We start from the raw sequence: 21,208 nt of genomic DNA, 5'->3' as shown, positions 1-21,208 counted from the left end.
ATTTCAGAAAATGTCGGCAAACTTTTAATCCAACACACAATGCTATTGGGCCTTATATGGACTTTAAATGTGTAATTGATAATGCAAGCAACATACGGCCTCCCTTTACGAAACGCTCATTTCCTGATTCCAGGCAGCATCAGGTGAGTTCTTGCGATCCAGCTCTTGTAGGGAATTTTATATGCATTTCTTTTAGCGTCCATTAACTTAGACGTTCTTACCCCTTTGTTGTTATATTGGTAAGAGGAGCCCCTTTTGCAACCTCTGGAAATTCACGTTGAAGTGAGAGGCTGCAGCTGAAGTTGTAATTCGCTGTATTGTACTTATCACATGTTTAAATGAAACATTATAAGTACGTGACTTTTTAAACATCTGGTTTTGAAATTACACTGGGCAGCCTGTTGTTGTTGGTACCGTAGACACAGTAGCTGCTCAGAAGCTCATTTACGGTACAGTTCAGGCTCTGGAAGGCACAGGCTGTGGCCTGGTGTAAGTGACTATATACCTGCGCTGGCTATGATTGCAGACGTGTACTGTCTCCAGTTCCAGTGCCTACTCTGAAATTAATGAATCCCCAGGGCTAATGGCTGCAGATCCTGTAATGTCTCTGGGTCTAATGACCCTTCTTTGGATAATAACTGCAAGCACAGTGTCTGTTCTAGGTCTAATGGCTGCAGACACAGAAACAACACCTTGATGAATATTGGCAGACACTACCTCCTTCAGCGCTAATGGTACACTGGCTGGAACGAATGAGCTCAGACACAATACCTGCTCTGGGGCAAGTAACGGTCGTACCTGCTCATCAGCTACATATGACAATACATGCTCTGGGGAAAATAATTACAGACCCAGTACCGGATCTGGGATACCGATTCCAGGCACAGTACCTGCTAATCTGTTACATATGACAGAATACCTGCCCTGAGGCTTACAACCAGTGCTTTAAGTGGACCGGGGCCATCAGGGGCTGGGTCCTGGCAGCCTCCAAAAACTGAGGCTGAGCACGGCCGAGCCCTTTGCTGCTGCCTGTCATGGAGCGGAGGATCGCTTAATGGCACAGCCTGGATCTGCCTGACACAGGTTAGAATGCCGTTTTTTGGGGAGTTTTTGCATAGATGGGCTATCCCCGCAGTGTGTGTGAGTTTCACTATATGTTGGACTCGCAGATCACAGGCACACAAACTCTAACACAGCAACAGATACAGATACATGAAACTATCACACCAATGTAACACACATAGAGATATTTCAATCACATAGATATAATGCCCACAAGCAAAAATAAAATACACCTACAGAAACTATATACATAGGAACTATTTTCTAAATACCACAAGGAACCGGTGAACATAAACAGACCATGGAAGCGCCCTGCGGGAAAGTATACAATTGAGGCACACGGGGAGGGAGAGGGGTTTTGGGAAAGAGGAGGGAACGTGAGGGATGGAGAGAGAGAAAGTGAGCGCGAAAGACAGACAAATAATGCGATTGATGAAGAGAACACGTGAGAGCGTGAGAGTCAGACCTAGAGCAAGAGCATGGTAGAGACGCACACAGAGTGCTGCTGTCTAGGCACAAGGACACACACAAACAAACATGGTGCGAGGTGCAGGGCTTTAAGTGGAATGGGGCTGAGCCCTACAGTCTTCAAAAAGTGGGGCTAAGCCTGGGGCCCCCATCCCACGACACAACTCTATTGTTTTAAAAAAAATAAATAATGGCTTGATATATTAACATAAGCAATGAAGTGAATCAGAATCACTTACAGAGCTGCAGATAAGGCACAGTGCAATTACCCTTGCCACCTGATGGCCGTACTTATTTACTTGTTTTTTATTTATCCCATGTACTTCACTGTTTCCCCCCCCCCCCCCCGCACTTTCCCACTTCCCCATCCCATGCACTTGCGCGATCTGAATGACACTTGGCCTAGTAGGATCGTTGTTCGTCTTCCCCCTGTTCCCCCTCCCTTGCCTCGTTGTTCCTTGAAACACTTGTGTATAGGCGTGTTACAAATGCCATATCATATCATAATGACTGGCTGCCTCTGGGATACCCCCTGAATGCCCCTCTCCCTTCACCCTTCCACCCCCCTGTGGGTGGGCTCAACCAGCCTCTAGCTTCCCGACCCATCATCTCTGTAATTGAGCCCTTGTAAAAACCCAGAGTAAACCTGTGCGGGTACCCCTAAACCCATATAAACCAAGACATCCTGTACCGCCCACCTCCCCCCCTTACCTTTCCCATAACTACCTCCCCCAGGCGGATTACAATATTCCTTCCTGTATTTTTTTAAAATTTATTTATAAAGCGCAGCCAGGCCCGGGGGCATACGGGCGCGTAAATTAGAACTGGTTACAGTTACAATTAAACAGTCAACAAACGTTACAGTTACAGATAGGTACTAGCATAGTATTGCAAGTGCGAGGTTAGGCTATAATAGAGTCTAAATTATGAAGCCAGGACTTAGTGTTGTGTTTAAACAGGTTGAATGAGGATTCTGCTCGCAAGGATGCAGGGATAGTGTTCCATAATTTGGAGGCTTGTACAGGGAAGCTAGCTCCACCCGAGTTATGAAGTTTGAATCTTGGTATGGTCATGGTGTTAGTTTGTGCCGCTCTGAGTGGTCTTAAGGAGGTGTGGGGTGTAAGTTGGTTCGTAAGGTATGCTGGCGCAAGGTTGGCCCTGGCTTTGTGAATAAGGGCCAGCGTTTTAAGGGATATTCTGTGTTCGACAGGGAGCCAGCGTAGTTTACGTCTGGTCTCAGATATATGTGCCTTTTTGGGAATGTTGAGGGCAGCCCTGATGGCATTGTTTTGGATAACTTGCAATTTGTTGATATTTTTGTGACTAGTGCCCAAGTAGAGAGCGTTACAGTAGTCTATTTTGGATAGGACTAATGCTCGGGCAAGAGTAATGCAGTTGGGTGCGGAGATGAAGGGTCTACATGCAGTGATCAACTTGCAGGTGTATGCAGCTGATGATGCTACTGCATTGGTTTGTTTGGAGAAGGATAAGGTGTCATCGATGTAGATACCAAGGGTTTTAGTGTTGTTTGACACTGGGATAAGATTGCCATCAATGGTAAAGGCTTTGAATGAAGGGTTAAGATTTTTGAGTTTAGCATGAGTGCCCAGGATGATCAACTCGGTTTTTTCGTCATTGAGACACAGTCCATGGAGTGCCATCCATGCTTGTATTACAGAGTAGATTTCATTAAGGGTGGTGCTGTCAGTTTCGTAATCACCCGTGATGGGAATGAGTATCTGGGTGTCATCAGCGTAATTGGTATACGTGACTCCCAGATAATCAAGGATATCGAACAGGGGTTTTGTGAATACGTTATAAAGTGTCGGGGACACGCAAGAGCCTTGCGGGACTCCACAGGGTACAGGTGAAGGTTCGGCAGAATCCGTTGGGGAGAAAACCCTCATGGTTCTGTTCGTTAGGAAGGAACTAATCCAAGCCGTGGCTGCGTCTGAAAAGTGTGCTGCAGATTTCAAGTGGTGACAGAGTGTTTGGTGGTTAACCAGATTGAAAGCAGCTGACAGGTCAAGCAGTAAGAAGAGTGTGAGTTTGCCATTGTCTTTCAGGATTTGGATCTGGGTAGTAAGGTCTATTAATGCAGTTTCCGTACCGTGTCTTGGTCGGAAGCCTGATTGCCTGAGTCCTAGGAGGTTGTTTGATTCTAAGTAGGCCTGTATTTGTAAATAGGCTGCTCTGTCTAGTATTTTCAATAAGAACGGTACAGTAGTTATCGGTCTATAGTTAGACGGGTTGGTTTGGGTCAAGAGTAGGCTTTTTGATAAGTGGAATGACCCAGGCGTCTTTAAGATTGTCAGGTACTATTCCAGATTTGAAGGAGGCATTGATGAAGTTGGTAATGAATGGTGCCAGGTCGTGAGCTGCCGCTTTGATGATCGGGGCAGGGCAGGCATCACCTTGGCAGTTTGAGGGTTTAAGTTTCCTGATGATGTTTTCTACTTCACAGATTGAGAGGGGTGAAAAGCTAAAAGGTTTGCAGGTTGATTTGAAGGTAGATGGTTTGTTCGGTAGTTGTTTATAGTCCGGGTCAGCTAGTCATAAGGATTTTTTAGCGTTGATTTTGGTTTGAAGTCGAGCTATTTTATCTAATAATGCTTTCTGAATATTGCTACGCCATAGTGTGTCAGTAACACATTTGTCTGTGGGGGCGATGGGGGATTCTAGTTCTTTCAGAATCTTAAAGAGTTCCTTTGTGTTGGAAACCGCTTGTGTGATCCTTTTATTATAGGTATCTTTTTTGGCAAGAAGTATGGCTTCTTTGTAGCTAGAGGAGGCTAGGGTTAGCTCAGTTTTATTAGATGTTGTGGGGTGTTTCTTCCAATGAGCCTCAGCGGTTCTTTTAGTTTTGCGTAATTCTCTTAACTGTGGTGTGAACCAGGTGTTAAGGTGTCGCTGTGGTTTAGGTGTCCGCATTTTTAGAGGGGCGATGGTGTTTAGTGCTTTGAGAATAGCCTGGTTGTAGGTATCCACTAAGACTGTGGGGTCGGCGTCTGAGTCAATATTATTCAAGATAGGGAGTAGTATAGGTATGAGATTGTCCGGAGTGATATCTTTCTTGTTTCTCGTGCAAGTGGCAGGGGCGATGTTGGGCACCGGGAGGGGTGTGTTGGCTTTGATAGTAAAGGTTAATTTATGATGATCCGACCAGATGCAAGGGTCATTGGATAGGTCAATGGGGCAGTTGAGGTGGGAGAGCCAGTCTAGTGTTCTGCCTTTGATATAAGTAGGTTAATGGATAATGTGTGTGTGTGTGTGTGGCCCAGTTCAGATAAGGTGTTGGCTAGGTCATGGGCGTTAGAGTCCTTAGGGTCGTTGAAACCTAGATTAAAGTCCCCAAGTAAGATGGTTTGGGAATTAGGTTTGGTATTTATGGTTATAAGTGATGCAATGTCCTCTATAAAAGAGGAGATGGGTCCTGGGGGGCGGTAAATAAGGTGCACAGTTGCCGTGTGGTTGGGTGAAAGAGGTAGTTTAATTGATAGGGATTCAGCAGAAGGGATTTGGCCGTCTTGGATGACTTTAATGTCGAAGGTATTTCTGAATATGAAACCCCCCTTTCCCCTCAGTGTGGCACTCCAGTGTCGATGGCCATGTGGGCACCTGTCACTCCTGCCCCCTCGTCGGGGTGTTAAACCAGGCCCCTTAGGCCCGTTTATTTTAGCCCCTTGTCGATAAATGTCATCCACTCTCACATTTACCCCTTGAGCATTTCTCTCAACGATCTTTGTTCTTGCCTTGGTGATCCTTCATCCTCATTCTTCAGTACCCTCGTACCTTCCTCGCAGGTGGTGACCCACTGCTGTTTCCCTTCCCATTAGAGCGGCAGCCAAAGGGAAAGGTCAATTTTATAACGTATGTCTGCTCGCATTAGGGCGCGCGCACCCGACCCATCATCCTACTCTTCACCAGGGTGGGCTGGGCTAGGTCCTGGAATAGCTTGAAGTCCCAAGCCATTGTAGCTGATTGATCTGGCCCTCCTGGCAGTCGCGAGCACCTTCTCTTTCTGCCCGTATTCGTGTAAGGCTGCCACTACATCTCTGGGTCTGGCCCCTGGCTCTCCCCTCTTTGGCCCCTCTCTGTGTATGCGGTCCAGCTCTTTCCCCAACCAGTCTTCCAACTCCAGCAGGTCAGCGAACACTTGCTGTGCCATCGTGCATAGATCCTTGTCCGCCTCAGCAAGGCTCTTTATTCTGACGTTAGATCTTCTTGAGCGGTTTTCCAGGTCTTCGCTCTGGGACTCGAGGTTTTGGGGGGGTTGGATCTCCCCTCTAACTGTGCGCAGGTGAGCCACTGCTTCCCCTCCTCCTTGGGTTTCAAATGACCCTCCTCGGGCCTTGGTCCATGCATCACTCTGCCCTCAGCCCGACAAAATTGCCTCTCCCTTATTCTTCCTTGCCTACCATGGATGTAGATGAACTCTTTAGCCCTCTTGCGTCCTTGTCTCCCTTGCTGTGCTTCTGGACAAGGGTGCACTGGCTGAGGCACTATATGCTGCCCTAAAATGTACCTCAAATGGGCCTCCAGCCGCCCCAACTATAACGCCACAGGTCCTCCCCTGGTCTTCTCTGCAAAGTGCTGGCTTCAAAGCTTGGGCAGGGGCCCTCCCGCACTCCCCCACACAAGTGGTGATTGGAATTTTTGCAGGAAGAGGGTTTTTAAAAATCTCTGATTTTGAAGAGTTTTTTTCTGTGGATTGTTTGCTGAGTGGCATAGTAGAGTTTTCTTTACTTTGAGGACTGTTGCTTAGTACAGTTTTAGTTGTCTTTGGTATTTATTTTGTCTTCTTTGGTGTATTGTTGTTTCCATTTAGCAGTTTTTTTTTTTGTTTTTTTCAGTTCTTCTGTGAAACCATTTTTCTGCCAGTTGCTTTGAATGTTTTAGCTGGTTCTAATTGGTCAAGGGCGTTGGTGATCGAATTGTTGAGTGTATTTTCTGTTGTATCTATGTTTGTATCAGTGGGATCTCTTTGGACGGTTGCATCTAGAAGGTTTGTTAGGGCTTCTAGGTCCAAGTTCTTAGTTTCTTTTCTTGCTGGTGTGGAGTATTTCCTTCCCGGCCAGCAGGAAGGTTTGGGGTATGATGTAGAATGGTATCAAGTAGTGGTCACTCCTCACCACCTGTGAAGACTTCCAGAGGTTTGGGCGCCAGCGCCTCTCTGAATGTCTTATAAAATTTTCTGGGTAGGCCGTCTGGCCCTGGCGTCTTAGCAGTCGGTAGTCCAGCTATCACTACCCTAATTTCCTCAAGCGTGAGCGGAGCATCCATTGCTGCCACCTGTTCACTCCCCAGCCATGGCATATCTATTTGGCTCAATGCTTCCTTTATATCCATGGCCTTGCCTTTCTCATCTCTTTTATACAGGGCCGCCTTAGAATCTAGAAAATGTATTGTTTATTTCCCCTACCATCCTGGCCACCCTCCCGTCTCTGTCCCTAATGCTATTCATTATATCCCTTGGTTCCTCTCGCTTGTATAGCCAGGCTAGTAGTCTCCCAGGCTTATCTGCTTCCGCATGTATGTTCTGGGTGTACTTCTAGTTGTCAAGACTTCAGGTCTAGTGGGGATTTTCATGGATTTGCTAGGCCTGCCAATACATAGCAAGTCTCAAACCTCACTTTCACGATATAAACTTTTGTCTGTTCAACATGACCAAATATGCTTTAAATCTAGCCTACATGTGCCCTATTGCTCCTTTACATACATTCCCAAACACATTGATTTAATTTCAATTGGATATGTTTGTATGACATCAGCTGTCCTGGGGAGCCAAAAGTAACTCCTGGTAACTGTTGGTGTCAAGTTAACCAGGCTCTTCTAGGCTACAACCTTGTCAGGAAAATCCTGCCTGGTTGAGGCAGCTACACTTCCCTTCTTCTGGGACGCCTGTGGCAACCCCATTGGACAAGGCGATATCTCGCTAGTGTCTCCCATTCCAGGATGGCCGCCATGCAACACCAACACGGCATAACCATTATTCTGCCCCGTACCCACATGTATTGCTCTCCCAGAGTGCACAGACAGTCATAAATCACCAGTGCAATTACAGAGCCAATATTTTGAACGCAGGAAGACGCAATAACTTGCCATCACACACTCTTAGAAAATAATGAGCACTTATACGGCTATTTATTCAAAGCTTATAAGCAACCAGTGATAACATAGGAATAAATCACAGAAGAAACAGAGAATTCAAAAGAAAATACATCACCATGAGCGTAACTGGATTCCTCATCTCGCCAGAAGCGGCTGGAATACCTCGATAACAGCCAGGCCGAGAGCACAACAGCCCACAGGTATGCCGGACGGAAGCGTCCCCCCTCCGGCTGAAGTCTTACCTGACCGCTCAGGGGTTCCGCATATATGCACACTTCAAAAAGGGGTGGCAATTTCTCGAACCTTCTGGCAACGCACTTGCGAATTGATGAGCAGCCGTTGGTTGCCAGCTGGGTCAACCGACAGTAACCTCAAGGAGCAAAGTGGCTCCCTCGTCTAAAAACAAGCACCACGGAAAACGGTCCCATAGCTCATAACAAGACATAACAAAGTTAGCTTTCCCAGCAGAAATGTCCTTAACTGCATACCAGGTTTGGAAAGCATGTTTTCTTCAGCATCGTGAATCTAGCTCTCAGCAAAACGAGTGCAGATTTTCACTGCGGCATGAAGTAAATATCCATCATGGCTCCGAGCGTTCCCAGAATGCACTGCGCATCAGCGCCATGTTTTAGCTCAAGCATAACGCCACACCAAGATGATCGCCGCGAACATAGCTTCACGTCCTGCTACGGCTATTGCAGATCCTACGACACATAAGGAAGTGTGTCATCAAGAACAAGCGTCTTTACAAACTACTTTTTCCAGGACCCTGAGACTCGCTGAGCCTCATCCACAGAACCTCCATTTAAGACCAATGACTTTCATGTTTGATCTTAGGTAATTAGATCCTTGTTTGTTTTACCTTTTGTTTTGGGGACATCTACCCTATAGCTCAAGTAGCTCTCCTGTTTTTAGTTGGAATGGCTGAGCAAGTTTATAAAGGACATCATGTTATGTTTTTAAGAGGCAGCTTTCCCATTCCCAGGTAATCTACTTTCAGGGAGGATGGGGGCGGGGGCGTGTCTGTGCTGAGCCATAACACTCATTGTATGCTGTTTGTCTCATTCCAGACCCTATCATTTAGATCCATTCTGGTCCCGGGTTATAACACCATTTGTTCCAACGCCCCTCTACGCACATGGGGAAGACAGAACATCACTTCTACTGTTCCAGAGCCCTGCCCCCACACCCCCACTTGTGGAGAAAGGGGAACCCGGGGCTTTGTTACTATGATAGAGCATTCAGTTCCAATTCCTCTCCTAGATTTAATAACGGTATGGTTCCTGAGAGTCCAGTTTAGTGAGCTTAGTTTGAAATCTGACAAACCTGAAGCTAAATTGTTCCTAGCTCTTGGCAATTTCCCTATTTACTCAGTGGCCTGAGGTGTTATTTTTGCACCCCCCCCCCCATGCTCATTGCCCCACGAGTATTATTCAGCAGTGGGACGGAAGGAGTCCATGTCCTGATGGCACGTCCATGGTGCACAGTTTTTGTTTTTTCTGTGTCCTGGTTGGTTGAAATGCCCCCGCTTATCTCTCCAAACCGATATAGATGGCCATTTTTTTCCAGACGTCTCAGCTATTCTTATGACTGTTCTACTTGGAATGGGTATAGTGAAGGTTGATGAAGAATATTCTGACATTGTTACCTTGGCAGTTGGCATTCTCGGTGCGCTGCCAAGGGAAGTATTTCCAGCAGATATTCTATTTCTGGTGCACGTCCAGATGCTGGCGTCCTTTTCCCTGTGAGACTATGAAGTGTTTTTCTTAAAAGAATGATTTAGTATGGGTTTCATCATCCGTAGTTGTCCAGTTGTTATCCATTCCGGCCTTCAGGGATCCATGGGAGGGATTTCTTGAGTGCAACATATGCTTCACACTGATTTCACTGCTTCTTGATTTCTTATCCCCTGATGCCTTCATGCGATTTCCTTTTTGGTATTCTGGACCCTCCATTCCCTGCCTTTTAGCTAATTTAAGATATTGTTTTTGGTGTCAATCTCTATTCACAGTCTAGATGAATTGACAGTGTGACTAATTGCCATCTGTGTGGTTGCGCCCAGGCTTTTTTTTTCATTTTTATTAATTAAATGATGCAGGTAGTGAGGTCTGCTAATCCGGCCTCACCTGGTGGCAAATGGCAGGTTCCAACATCCTATGTGCATCCCTGACAGCTGCTGGGACACAATGTTTCTGCAGGCAGGGTGGGGTCATAAGTCAGGATTCCAGTTTTATGGTATTTGTTTTTTCAACTTTTCCGTCTGTATTTATCCATATTAATGTTTTTGTAATTTTATCTATTATTTTGTAAAAATAATTATGCTGCAACTGGTTTTTTCCACATTTATGCAAATTAAATATTTGCGCTACTGCACACCATAAAATATGAAGGGCAATCAACGAAAACGTGGAAGCGATAGATCTTCAGTTTACTTACACATGACTCAAAAGTGGTTATGTGGTTGTACTTCTTTCTAAATCATTGGAGCCAGAAACTGAAATATTCTGTGCCCCCTGGAACGCATGCAAGCTAGAGGCTGGGTAAATAAGTATTTCTAAGCTGATCCCAGTGTGTGAGATTGCATGCTTATGCTAAATAAACTGTCTAGGTCTCTTGGTTATTTTGCTATTATTTCATAGTTCTTAGGCACTTCAAAGATTAATAAGATTGCAGGGTCTGCTTAATTTACCAATGAACTTAGTCTTCCTCTGCACGTGAAGTGATACAAGCCCCATGTGATTTATTTTTTTTTATTTTTTTTTCCCCCCTCCTCCCCAACCCCAAACACTGCACATATGTGTTTTTTGTTTTACCTGAAGGTTCAAAGGAGAAGAGACTAAGCCTAGAGTGACCAGCAGACTCATTACATCAGGACAACCAATTTCCCAGTGCTAGGTGTTTAGATAGCAAGAAAAAGCATTCTGCGAGTTGTAGATCCTAACAAAACAAAAATCCATTTTTTTTTAAAAACTTTCATGTTGAGCTCAGGGATCTTAGCTCCAAAGCAAACAGGCAGAAATGCTTACTCTACCTGCACCTCACCATCTAAAACACTGTTCCCCAGATCTACTTAAGCTTGTTCTATGCTTTTCAGGGAATGCTTATGCTATTTCTAACCTGTCCCTGTAAGTTAATGCAGTATTTGCAACTACTATAGACCATCTCCTGGCGTAGTAAATATGCCTCACCCAAGTGTGCCTTCAGGCACTTGATTTATAAAAAGTATGTGTATCCTCGCATCTGTTTCTTGTTCTGAATTCCTGTTAATAAGCATTGGTTAAGCCAATAGTGTTGGCTCTTACATTAGCATTAGATGGGTATTTGCCAAGAACAGAGGTGCTAACACCCTTTGTCACTCGTTGCCATTTTATCACCCGTTAGTACCAGAATAGCAGTGTCTTGTAAATGTCTCTCCCATGCCTGCATGAAAGCAAAAGTGCTGGCTTTGCCAATGCTTGTTAAAACTTGGCAACGGACGTTGCCACAACAAAAACATACCTTGGCTATCCAATGATATAGCTCAAATGAGAAAAATGATGAAACTTTGAACTATGCGTGTTTGGAAATAAGACAGTGGGCCCAAGTTGATCTGTTGAATTGCAAATCACCGTCTTTTTTTTCCTTCCGCAATAGAGATAAAAAGTATGAACAAAAAACACACATTGAGGGGCTCTGCACCATTAAATATGTAAACTATGTCTAGAACTGTCAGCTCCAGGGATGGCAATGTAAAACCTGTGCTCCTGTGCCATAGGCTGATTCCCTCTTTGTGAGCAATATGTCTGTGCCAAATACCCCTCGGGTGATTCAACCAGCCAAGAGACAAAAAGGAGTAGAGAAAGAAGGAAGTGATGAAAGTAGAGAAGATAGACTGCTGGATTTGCTGACTAAAGTGACACTGGATGTTGCAGAGATAAAGGCAGAACATTTGAGGAAGTGGTCAAGAGGGTTGACTCAACAGAAGCGCACCTGACTACAGTGGATGATAGGACGCAAAAGCTGACCGATCAAGTGAGAGAGCTGAAAATAATAAATGAGAAAATCACTTTGAAGCTGTCTGAAAAAGAAAATTGTTCCCGAAGAAATAATCTTCGAATTGCTGGACTTCCAGAGAATTCTGAGAGAGGTAATGCAATTGACTTTTTACAAAATAACTTACCTAAGATACTGAATTTAGACTCAAAAGTATCTTTAGAGATAGAGAGAGCCCACTGTTCCTTGGGATCTAAGCCTTCAATAGGGGATAAACCAATACATCTTATTGTAAAATTTCCAGTAAAGGAACTTATCTTGAAAAGAGCCAGTGAGCTGAAAGATCTAGCATAGGGTGGCAATAAAATAATATTTGTGGATCTAATATTTGTGGATCCAAGCAGGGATGGCCTGGAGCGGAGGCGTGCTTTTGACAAAGCTAAAATGAAAGCTCGGGAGAAAGAACTGAAATAGTATGTGATTTACTCTGCCATTTTTAGAATTGTGGTTGATGACCGTCTACACTCCTTTACTGAACATAAATCTGCAGAGGCTTTTTTATCTGATTTAGATTCAGACCCCATGGAGGGTACTTCTTCAGATGTGGAGTTCACCAAAATATCAAGGAAGAAAAAAGGGAGGAAAAAAGGGAGATCTGAACAGCTATAAATATGCATTTGGATATTAGATGCTTGCTCTGTGAACTGGGACTAACGTTTAAATATTTTCATTTCGTTGTTTTAAAATTATTATTATTAATTACCTATTGCTCAATATATACTTCAAAAGTACATTTAAAATGGCCGCTGAGGAAAGACCGTTATTTGTACCATTTGGAATGTTGTACTTGTATCAGAAGTAAACAATTTCAAGCCTTGTGTGTTTTGGACTGAAGAAAGCACCTATGAACGTGCTCCAAGATGACGTTATCTCTGGCATTGTTCAATAATTGTCATCAAGTGCAACGTGCGTTCATAAAATAGGGCTCTGTAAGCTGCTGGGATACAGAGAACGATGGGGGAAGCCTGTGGAAGACAACGTGCAGTAACGGGGAAAGACTCAGGAAGATGATGGCACGTGAGTTATGATGGCCGTAATCACTATGCAGCTCGCCGCAATAATGGCTTCCTCTCATGCCGTTCCATGAGACGTGCGGATGCATGTTGCCTACTACCCTCTCTTTCTCCTCAAATGCTGTTGCTGATCAGTGATTCTCCATACATCCATGATTTGCTATTTTATCTTCGGATTTATCTAGCGACCTTCCGACAATTGCGCGCGCCCTTTCTGAGTTTCATGGCACCTCACCAAAAGGGCTGCACTGTAAAGTGAAAGCGGCACAATCGGTGTTAAAGTACACGAAGGAGAAAGATGTATGGTAGCCTGCTTTATTTTCACTTGCTGTGCTGTGATGATGGCTGTTACATGAAATGAAGGGCAGCCTGGGTTACTAAAACGCTCATGAATGAGAAATCTGGCCGAAGAGGTGGAAAGGAACTGCTATTGACCTTCCACAGATTTTTATGCTTTTTTATATCACTGAGATGTGGCTCCATTTCATGGTCTGCTCCCTGTTCTTGCAGCATATTGAGACTCTCAATGTTATTAGTTAATGGGAACATTAAATGACTGTAAGCTGCAACCACTATGGCAAACTCAGCAATTGCATGGAGTATTGAATATTATTCGAAGTGTTTCCAGAAGATAGATTAATGGGCATTTGAGTCATGGCAGAGCTGAAGTTTATTCAAACTGTTTTCATTTCATTTTTTACATCTGTGCTACAGACGCGGCCAGATACTTATGTTTGGCAAGCTTTGGGCGTTTATATATAGGTTGGCATTGTCCGGCATGGAATTATATGTTTCTACAGGTGAGACAGAGCAGCAGTGCTATGAAAGGATCCTGAGAGTTAGGCGGACCTTATATTGAAGTCTTTATATGACAAATGAAGAAAGATCTGGGTTTACAGGAGGAATGAATGGTAGAAGAAACTACTGGAGGTACTATTGAGTTTTCTTTTGGGAAACTGATATTCCATCCTTGTGCTTTACCGATATGGTAGCGGGTTGGGCGCGGAACAAAGGATTGATATTGACATTGCTATATTGGGATTGTGACAATATTGGTATGTAATGGGGGAATACCATTAGGATTAATTTAAGAATATTGAGAAGAGAAAACATTTGGAAAAGACAACATGAGTGTTGTGTTACTCGGCCTACATCTTATGTACTGCAGACAAGTGTGAGTATATAGCTGTGAAGCAGCGATATCCGGGATGGTAATGATCTTTGGAGAAGGAAGGATGGAACATTAATCTTACTCTTTGCAAGGAAGCACGCATATACTATTGTGTCAAATTTTCTTGGTGTAGTTTCCTTATTTTGTCTAATTGTGGGATGTTAAGTGAGATATTGGGGCATTGATATATTCGGGTAGTCGGGTATTTTTAACCTTGGATGGGAGGGGTGTGAGATGTCGGGGTGCCAGCACCTAATATGTTGTCTACTGTTGGAGGTAAATATAGCTACATGTGCTATGATATAAATAACTAGGGTTGGGGGGAGGGAGGTTAAGATAATTATAGGGTTAATGCTTCACTAGTATGGTATATATGTTTTAGGTTCAATAGGCATGTGTTATAAGTATAGATGGAGTAATGTATATATTTTATTAGAGTGCTGTATATGAACTGAGAGCATAATTCCAATAGGGACGGTTATCACATCACTAATGTGCAGATATATATTTACTCTGGATTGGTAACGACTTTATATGGATATTATAATAGAGGGTGGTTGGAACTTACTGCTGAAGTCAATGATCGTTTTTTTAGTTATGTTGGTAATGTTTTGATGGGGATTAAAGGGACGGGGAGTTTGATGATGTGGTTTAATAGTTGGGAAACATTCTGATGGTAATTGTTTTTGTTAGGGCACATATCTACTGGTAAGTATAAATTGGAACAATGTGTATGTGTGTGTATGTATATATATATATATATATATATATATATATATATATATATATATATATATATGCTCATTTGTGGTATCAGATTTTGTATAATGTAAGATATTATTCGAAGTCATTATTTGTTAGTTTGTCTGTTTGTGTGATGGTGTTATATAGTCTGTTTTTTTTTTTTGGGGGGGGGGTTTCTTTTTCCTTTCCTCTCACTTTCCTTGCCGCAATGTTGGTTTTCTTATAGGAATTAGAATGGTGTATTTGCTTGAGTTATGTTTGCAGACAAGTTAGTATGATACACTGAAATATGAAACCATTGATTTTTGTTTCGTGGAATGTGAAAGGTGTTAATTGTGCATTTAAGCGAAGAAAGGTTATGCCGAGAATTTGGAGAAATAGAGGGGATATCATTTTCCTACAAGAAACTCATTTAAATGAACAGTCTGAAATTCCAGATATCCAATCCACAAGTTGTTTCTAATTATTATGATTCTAAATAAAGAGGGGTGAGTATTTTATTTAGAAAGGGTTTGCCGATCAAAATAGGGAAAATAATAAGTGACGATGAAGGTTGTATCCTGGTAATGGACTTGTTCTGTGATGGTAAGAAAGTGACAGTAGGGACGGTATATGCTCCATGTTCGCCAATTGTACAGTTTTTTTACTATGTTGAGTGATCTACTGAGTGAAATGGAGGGAGAACATCTAGTCTTGGGAGGTGATTTTAATGTGGTAATGGATAGTAAACTGGACAGGAAATCAGATTGTAGATATGGTAATGAGAAAGTTAGTGAAGAGTTTCATAATTTTGTATAAGTATGGATTAGTTGATATATGCAGGGAAATGCATCAAGGGGAGGAAGAATACACCTTTTATTCCCCAGTCCATAATTCGTACTCAAGGATTGATTATTATCTTATTAGTAATTGACTGGTTAGTCAGACGGTAAGCTCAGATATTAAGGAGAGAGGCATTTCGGATCATGCATTGCTCGATATGCAACTTAATATGAGCGGTATGAAATAGAAGTGCAAAAGATGGAGGTTACAGGCAGGTATGCTCAAGGATTTAACAGTTACTACAGGACTGGAGACCTTTATTAAAAAATGTTTTGAGGAGAATGAGGGCTCGGCAGATATTAAAATTGTTTGGGATTGTTTTAAAGCGGTGTTAAGAGGAGAGCTAATAAGCAGGTTGGCACATGAGAAGGGGAAAAATCTAGAGATTGTTAAAAAGATGGAGGAGGACATGACAGAATTACAGAAGATCTGTCCGATTGTTGATACAGAGTCAAATAGGATGAAGTTGAAAAAGTTGGAGGGAGAGATGAAGAATCATGTGCATACAATGGCAGGAAAGGGAATGTTTTATACCAAGCAAACATTTGGGAATATGGTGATAAGAATGGAAAGCTGCCTCCTTAAGGGTATTACTTCTATACAAACTGATGAAGGGGATGCCTTGTTTTAAGAATGTAGACATTTGTGAACATTTACGTGATTTTTATTTTATTCGCGATTGTATAAGGAGGAACTTTCTCCTAGCAATGAGCATCTGAACCGTTTTTTTTTTTTACTAAGATTAATGTCTCGGAGGTAACAACAGAAGGGAAACTTAAATTAGAATACAAAATTGATGTTACTGAAATACATAATGCAATACTACAGCTAAATGATGGGAAGTCGCCGTGGCAGCATGGCTTGATTTCTGAATTTTATGAAATGTTTGTGACTGTTATCATCAATTCTGTCTGAAGTATTTTATGATGTCCTGTCAACAGGGACAATGTGTGAATCAATGAAAGATGCTTTGATTGTTGTGATACCTAAACCAGATAAGGACCATAAAAAATGCAGAAATTATAGACAGATATCTTTGATAAATGTGGATCTGAAAATCTTTACTAATATATGGTCAAATCGGCTGATGGATTGTATAGGAGGATTAACTGATGAATCACATAGGCGGTCTTTACTCCAGGGAGGTTTGGATATGATAATATTAGGCCGGTGTTGGATGTTATGGGTGTGCACAGTGATCGAGAAACAGATGCCATTATAGTTTTTATTATGCTGAAAAGGCCTTCGACAGAGTTAATTGGAGGTTTCTGGAATATACACTGTTGAAAATGGGGTTTGGTCCAATTATTATGCATATAAATGACTGTATCCATAAGGCTATTATGGCAAAAGTGTTTGTTAATGGATTGATTTCCAAATCTTTTCCATTATTTTAAGGTACCAGGCAAGGATGCCCGCTGTCGCCGTTTTTATTTAATTTGGCTTTGGCACCACTAGCAGCATGTATTAGACAGTGTGGGGAAATCGAGGGACTTTGTGTTGGAAATACGGAAGTTAAGATTTTATCTTATGCAGATGATATGATGATTCTTCTTTCAAATCCTAAAGTATGTGGATCACTGTTGAAACAAATAATTGAGGAAGTTGGGGAATTGTCGGGTCATAAGGTAAATTGGGACAAAACTGAAATTTTTCCTTTGTCCAAGACATGTGATAGGAATGTCTTGAAGTCCTGGAACTGCAAATGGTCCCCTGAAGGAGTCACATATCTGGGTATACACATAATCTGGAATCTTAATAAAATTGTTTAATATAATATTGATAAAACAATAGGTAAAATTGTGATGACTATTAAAAAAAATGGGAAAGGCTAAATTTGAATCGGTGGGCAAAAATGAACGTGATTAAAATGGTTGTTACCTAAGGTACTATACAATCAATTCCTCTACTAGTTTCAAAGAACTTGTTGCAGAAGGTTGATAGTGTTTCTGTCTTTTTTGTGGGGAATAGGTAAGAGACCACATATCCCAAAATATTTCTTGTTGCGGGATGTTAAGGAGGGAGGATTTGGTTACCCGGATTTGATGAAATATTATAAGGCGTTTTTACTTAAGAAATGTTCAAATTATTTTGATAATGAAGATGTTAAAGGTCAGATCTGATTGTGAATAGAGAGAGAGATTGGTGTCCCTTATTGCTTGGATAATCTCTATACAATGGAAAAACTGCCGAAGAAGAGGTTAAAATTGCAACCGATAGCAACAGCTAGGCAGGCTTTAATGTCTTGGTTCAGAGAGAATGGTCAATATTTTGGTTTTAGTTATGATCCATCCATTTGGTCTAATGAGGCGCTACCACTAAATAATAGATGTTTGCACTGGCAGAGTTGGGTAAGGAGGGGTATATTAAAAATAAGAGATTTATGAAATGGAGATAGGTTACTGAGTTTTGAGGAATTGCAAGATAAGTTTAACTTGGGGAGGAGGGAGTTGAGTCGATATTTAGAATTGACTTTGTTGATTAGTCAAAGGATGAGTATGGTTGATCAAGCAATGGAAGGCAGACCAGAGATTTGCAAGTTGTTGGTTGGACAAGATCAGAATGTACGTACTTGTATGCATTTTATGCCTATGGGATTGGATTATATAGAAGCATGGACTAAGCTGTGGGAGGCTTGGTCTAATGACATTAACGTGGTCATATCAGAAGAGGAATGGCGGGATCTTCTTAGAGTGGGCACGAGTGAAGGAATGTATATGGGTCAACGTCTAATTTGGCAGAAGGTTGTTGGTAGGATTTATCGGACACCTGTAAAGATGTTTAAGCTGAGATTGAGGATGGATGAGGAATGTTGGAGTTGTGGTAGTGGTATGGGCACCCTGTTGCATCTGCTTTGTGATTGTCCAAGGGTACAACATTTTTGGAAGGAAATTATAGATAGGATTGATATGCTTTTTGGCATAACTATCTTGAGGTCAGCTGCCAATGTGATTTTGCTTATGTATACAAGAAGATGTACTACTACTAGAAAGCATAATGCCTGGATTGATAAAGCTATGGTGGTAGCGATTAAGCTGATTCTTAGAGTCTGGAAGACTAGTAAGAAACCTAAGGTAGATGATTGGTTGGTGGAACTACAGATTTTCTCAAAATATGAAAACATATCTTTGAAGGACAAAGGTAGAGAAGATGATTATCTTTCTTTATGGGGCTCATTTAATACCTTATATGACTAATAGATAAGTGGGGAGGAGAGAGTGGGTAAGGAGAGGACCCCCCTTTTTTTACTTTAATTTTTTTAATGTGTTGATATTTTAATTTGTAAAGTTTAGTAGGATTATAGATTTAGATGAATGATATTATAGTTGTAGTGACATAGGTTTTTGTTGTTTACAATTGTTCATAGTTGGTTTATTTTACCGGAACCTGTGTGATGGATATGTATTTTGATGAAAATCTAATAAATATTTAAAAAAAAATACTACTTTTAAAAAAACATGCTGTACCATTTTATGTGGTTGAATACAAAAATAAAAATGGGCCCACGCAGGTCCATCTGATAAGGAAACCGCCCACCTAAAATCTTCCAACAAATGACACACGGAGGGGGCCTAGTAGCAAAGTTCCATTTTAAATATGTTCAACTTTATTTCGAAAAAAAATGTTTAATCACGCAGCAAAGTATGAGGGAAAGAAACGCTACATGGTAGCTCTTTCTGAATGTGTAACTAGATCATCAGGGTGCAAAAGTTGCACGCGCCACTAGCCATTGGCTAGTTAAAGGGGTAGTTTGGTCAGAAATGTTATTGGCCCAATCGATCGCATGTATTTTAAATCCTATATCGATCGTTCTTAAAAAAAATAAAAATAAATCCAATGCACCAGTTTTTCTCACTTTAAAACATGCAAAAACGACAGGTCGGATACCGCCATCTTGTGCTAATCTTATCCATTGATCCATTGCCCGAAGTTCACGTACCCTCGCAACATTGTTTTGCTTTTGCTGGGCCACGTGGGGAAAACTTACTTACCTTTCCCCTGTCCCTACCAAAACAAGTTATTGGACTCAGACAAAAACAAAATCACACTTCGACCAGCAATGTAAATGGCTCCTTATAGGACCTTTTAGTCACTCCTTATATAGACACATCATACACAGAATAAACATCTAGTCAGTTATACAGAAACATAGAAAAAGAGAGCATCACTGTTATCAATGTTGCATAAGACACCTTCATCTCGGCCACTACAACACTGCTTAGTCCCACAGCAGGTAGGCAAAGAGATTGTGCGCAATAACGGGGTCTGAAGTGGAGCATCCCCCCTCTCAGCGAGACTGCATCACCCGGGGGTCTAGATTCTAACTGCTGACCACAGAGGAAAAACCTCTTCTCTTTATGAGGGCATATCCCTGCCCTTTTCAGTTATGACTGCCCTCAGCCGAAGAGCAGATCACAAGTGGAAGGGTTAAAGAGTGGAAAGAACCAGCAAGAAGTGGAAAAACTTCCCTCTCCTCGCATTCATTCTCAGGACCTCTTATGACTGCACCTGCAGCGCGCTCCGACTCCCTCTCTGGCTCGTCCTTCAGCGCACAATACAATAACTATTCTCTACAGTGAGTCCACTCAGCAACAATATTTATGTGACCTTGCCTTGCCTTCACTGCCGAGATGCACGTTTACCCCGCTGAGTCCACGAAAAATGTAGGCTTTCATTACGGTGATGGGAAATGAGTGTCCAAGATGGCTGCACACCAGCGCCAGGTTGTTTTAGCTCACATTTTGAATAAGCATTACACTCCACCCCTTGGACAATCAACTACCATAACCCGACGGACGAGCAGGAGGTACCCAAAAACTTTGGACCATACTCCATAAATTCAGAATACATGAAGCACAACAATAAAAACAAACTATTTATAGCAGAAACACCAAAAATCCAAATCAAAGCAGAACACAGTGCTTCAGGAATCCACACAAATAATTCCTCCCACCAATCCCCGTTCTGATCTTGGGTTACTCGGGCAACTAGATGCTTCAATCCTTTGATATGCGTTTCAGTGGATCGGGAATGGTCTCCCAAATCAAAACGACACATTCCTTCCACAGTTTCACATCCCAAATTATGTTTTAAGAATAAGTCATCTAAAGCCGCTCTGTTCTGTAAAATAGCTTTTCCAAAATGTCTATTATCTAATAATAATTTGGTCAAAGCCTGTGAAGTTTCATTAAGCCCTTTAACTACCAGGCAAGCTAATTTAATCATGATTTTATAGCCCCCAGCCGCCAAACCCTAAATCCCAATAATAGAAATGGCTAACGCTAATACTTCACCCTCAGAAAGCAAGTGAACATCAGAATTACAGTCAAGCGATAGGGCGGTATATGAAGCAGCACGCCTCGACCGCCTAACTGCAGGTTGCAAAGGGACCATCATTAAACAGAGCTGTGTCAAAGCACAGGGGTTACCTGAAATGTTAGCAGGAATATATGAATAAGTAAAGTTTCCACAGGAAAATAACCAACCTGGGGGAGGTTTTACATGGTTCAGGTGACTGGTAGTCAAAACAGTAAAGTTGCATAACATATTATTTGATACATCCACACAAACACTTATGGGTCTTGTACATAAGCGCTGCTCAGAATTGGTTCTCTTTCCATCCCTGTCCAGATTCAGTTGTTGGCATTTGCCAATATAGGTTGGATCACAAGTTATTCGATAACGGACATCTGCAGGAGCAATGTCATGGGTCATAATGCGGGTCATATTTTTCCATTTGTGGGCAGTGTCCGCACATATATTCATAAACAGAAAAGGAATTTCT

At 42.1% G+C, this 21,208-nt stretch overlaps 1 protein-coding gene across 2 annotated transcripts in view; it reads left to right on the top strand.

Moving 5' to 3' along the window:
- Positions 1-62: 62 nt before the first annotated feature.
- Positions 63-21,208, top strand: part of LLGL2 (LLGL scribble cell polarity complex component 2) — a 908,486-nt gene continuing 887,340 nt past the window's right edge. The window contains exon 1 of one of the 2 annotated variants that reach the window (XM_069654770.1): positions 63-143. The gene's annotated coding sequence lies outside the window, so the exon portion shown is untranslated. Of the gene's footprint in view, positions 144-12,670; positions 12,691-21,208 lie in introns of those variants that run through there. The other variant, XM_069654772.1, reaches the window with a different exon arrangement.

This window comes from Ambystoma mexicanum, chromosome 3q, assembly GCF_040938575.1.
Source record: "Ambystoma mexicanum isolate Mex_15411 chromosome 3q, UKY_AmexF1_1, whole genome shotgun sequence".
Taxonomy (NCBI): domain Eukaryota; kingdom Metazoa; phylum Chordata; class Amphibia; order Caudata; family Ambystomatidae; genus Ambystoma; species Ambystoma mexicanum.
This window is presented reverse-complemented; position numbering and strand designations above follow the sequence as displayed.